This window comes from Bos javanicus, chromosome 12 (genome assembly GCF_032452875.1).
Source record: "Bos javanicus breed banteng chromosome 12, ARS-OSU_banteng_1.0, whole genome shotgun sequence".
Taxonomy (NCBI): Eukaryota; Metazoa; Chordata; class Mammalia; order Artiodactyla; family Bovidae; genus Bos; species Bos javanicus.
This window is the reverse complement of record NC_083879.1, coordinates 9962188-9965909: the sequence shown is the minus strand read 5'-3', so window position 1 is coordinate 9965909 and position 3722 is coordinate 9962188. Positions and strand designations below refer to the sequence as shown.

The following is a 3722-nucleotide window of genomic DNA, read 5'->3' as shown; positions in this document are numbered from 1 at the left end:
ATAAGATCTTCAGGAGAAAAATCAAATGTTCTTTCAACTGTACAGTGCTGCACCGGAGGTAGCCATGCCTTCATGCTATCCAAGTGGTCATCTGAATGGTCTCCTAGTGTTGTGGGTCTACCTACGCAAAGATATACCTAGGTAAATAAAATGAAGGGGGGGGACGTTTACATAAAATTTTCAAAAAATGTGATCAGTGTAGACTAGTAGTTCTTGCTCAGGAACTTTTGCCTTGCTTCCCCCAGAGAATAATTGGCAAATCTGTAATTTTTTTTTAATTGTCACAACTGGAAAGCGTAGATGCAAATGTTGGGGAAAAGCTGCAGATGCTGTTAAATATGCTGCAATGCACAGGACGCAACAGCACCGTCACCACCACAAACACACGGACATAAACACGAGGGCGCGCTGAGCCAAGAACTGTTTGGCATGAAATATAAATAGTGCTGAGGTTTTAAGAAACTTGGACAACCAAGACAATTTAGGAAAAAATAAGATGGCATTTAAAAAAATACGTGAAGCTTGATGTACTTCTAATGGTTACATAATCTGTGTAACAATCTCAGCATTCTTCTGGGCCTAAATCATCTGATTTGGAGATTTGGGAGTAGCCAGTTTTACTCATTTCTTCTGTAAATGTCTTCTTTCTCTGTGTCAGCAGTTAGAAAAATAAATGAAAGAAAAGTATTCCTTGTCGTGACTCCTCCTCTCACATTACTACTATTATTTTTTTAAGCAGCAGCAACTGCTGCAGGCCGAAGTTTCTGAGTGTACAATTCACTTTTGTTCAGTTAAAAGGGGAATTCAGGAAGATGGTTGCAGGTAGGAGAGACTGAGTAGTGGGACTCAAGAAATAAAGTAAAACCAATGTAACATGCAGTTGTCCTTGTCAATTCGTTACTCTCTGTTTGAATTTCCTGTTGAAACAGTTCAGAGGCCAGTTTGGTGTGGTTGGGCTACTTGTGCTATGGTGCATGGCTTTTACATTTTACACCTAGTTAAATTGGTTGAGAATCAGCTAACAACTGATGGTTGTTCCTCTCCATTTAATATTTATAAGTGTAAAGTGTGAAGACAAAAGGAAAACATGAGACTAAAAATGAAAGCAAAAACCATTTCTTGGAGAATCCTGTGAAACATACCAAGGAGTAGGAACTTTATTCAGAAGGTGATAGAAGGCATGACTCGGATGTAATCAGAGCTGTGTTCCGTGTGATCAGCTCTGCTTTACAGATGAATTGCTATAATGGTTCTGTGGATTATGAATTTTACTCATCAAAATGAAAGGGAAGAGCAATTAGAGGATTCTGGGTCTATTATTGTACTGATGGTTATTTGCTGAATGAAGGTTTTCAGTGATTAGATTGTGTGCAATAAACTTCCCTGACCAGTATATATAGTACGCTTGCTGCCTTGGCTAGCTTTTACTCAATATATTCATATTGAGTAAATATGAATATTTGAGGCAAAAAATATTATTGAATCATACTGTTACCATGTCTAAACTCATACAATTTGCTGCACAACAGGCCAATAATTGAGAGAAGACTTATTGGGCAAGGAATAATGACTTTATTTGGAAAGCCAGCTAACTGATAAGATGATGGTTTCATGCCCCAAAGAACCATCTTTCCTTAGAATTCATGCTCCTTTTATACTAAAAGGGGAGGGAGTAAAGTCAAATAATTCCTGGTTTCCATCAGCCTTCTGAGGGGATGTATTAATTTCTTTCTCCCTGCAGTCATTCACAGATGGATCTGGTCAGGATGTTTCCTTTGAGCTAAACAAAGATATTTTAGCTTAATGCTCATTACCTGGGAAGCAGGGTTCCCAGTGGTGGGCCATTATATATAATTTAAGCTTAGAGGCAACATCCTTTTAGTGATTAACCTGTAAAAGAATACAAAATGTTCTTCCCTATTTCATCCTGTGATAGTCTCTATGCCATGGCTGGATGCAACTCATGGAAATCTAAAAACTCAGAGTGATAAAAAAAAAAAAAGTCCTCTTCCCTCTACATTTCCAAAACGCAGGGTGGGCAAGGAACAAGACAACTACAGTAATCACTCCTATTCAGACAGGAACAAAGGGAATCACGCGGTAGTCATGGTCGCACAGCTACTCTGAAAACCCACTGGGCAGAAACTGTGAGGCCCATTATTCTGGAGATAGGGGCTCTTCCTAGATTGGCTCTGCTGGTCCTGCGAGTATCTCTCAAGTTCATTGTTCGTCAAGGCTTTGATTCTATCTCTGTGTGCTCTCCTGTTCCAAGGCATTTCATAACATCTGAGGGAGGCATGGAAGAAAGGGCTCTCCTTGCTGGCTGAGCTACATTCGCAGGCTGCCCCTTGTCCCAAGAAATTTGGGGGCCAGTGACTGTTTAACTTCATCAGTCAGAGTCTTTTGGGCCAAATTTTACACTGCTTATTTTTGGGCTTCCCTGATGGCTCAGATGGTAAAGCGTCTGCCTGCAATGCGGGAGACCCAGGTTCAATCCCTGGTTTGGGAAGATCCCCTGGAGAAGGAAATGGCAACCCACTCCAGCACTCTCGCCTGGAAAATTGCATGGACTGAGGAGCCTGGTAGACTACAGTCCATGGGGTTGCAAAGAATCAGACACGACTAAGCAACTTCGCTTCTAACAGTGCTTTTGACACTATGACTCTCTCAAAAACATGTTTCTAATAGATTTGATTTCAGTTACTACCATGTGCCAGTACGTCTATAGACTCACAGATATTTTGAAATTATTAGACTTCTGTGGATTGTGTCCTTAGTCTCTTTTCACTGAGCTATTTTCTTGGAAAAAAAAAAAAATTCCTGGAGGGCATCTGAATCCCATCAGAGGTCTTAACAAAAGATGTGACAGTCTTACCTTAGGCTGATCTTTCTCCCCAGCTCTTAATCTGACAATCATTTGAAGGCTGAAGAGGCTGGAGATGAGAATCAGTTACATCTTGAAACTTTGAAAGTCCAGGCATATTTGGATTCTCTCTTCTCCTTTATCCCTTCTTGTAAAAAAGTCCAAATCTTTGCCAAGCTCATCTGTCTCATGATATTTATCAACTACACCGAGTAATATTCTGTTTTAACATCGCCTTGCCCAAACCTACAGATTTCATTAGGTATATCGTTTGCCTCTTGAGTCCCTTAAGGTATCAGTTTTGTCAAATATTTGGCCATAAGTAATACTTCCCTTTTGATCTAGTCAGAAATAACAGTTTTTCTGCTGCCTTCTACTCAGCTCCAAAGCCATGAGATGCAAATTTCAGGTTTTGCTTTACCAGCGCATGTCCTCTATGTATCAGTGGCTGTGTTTATACGCTACTGCTCCAATGACGCTATGAACCCAGTACTCCCCAAATCTCAGTGGTTTACAATAATATGTGTTGATCTCTTGGAAGCTGGCTGCAGTGGGTCCATGCCAGGCAGACCGCGTGGTCAGGTTCTGATTTGTTACCCCATGACGCTCCTTCAAGAGCTTCCTTTGATGGAGAAGCTCTAATATAAGTACGCTGAGGTCGTGCCGGAGTGAAAATGACAAGAGGGCTGACGGACACTTTCACTGGCCCCTAAAGATGCCACTGGAACCTGACCTTCCTTTACCTTCACTCCCATTCCATGGCCAGTGCATATCACGTGAACAAATCCATCACTAACAAGATGGGAGTGTACCCTCCCCCAAGGGCAGGTGGGCAAGGGAGAGTAGGTGTTACTGAGCT

At 41.3% G+C, this 3722-nt stretch overlaps 1 non-coding gene across 1 annotated transcript; it reads left to right on the top strand.

Moving 5' to 3' along the window:
• The first annotated feature begins 2437 nt into the window (after nucleotides 1–2437).
• TRNAC-GCA (transfer RNA cysteine (anticodon GCA)) lies at nucleotides 2438–2509 on the top strand. Its single transcript has one exon. It is a non-coding gene; the product is annotated as a tRNA-Cys (tRNA).
• Nucleotides 2510–3722: the final 1213 nt, after the last annotated feature.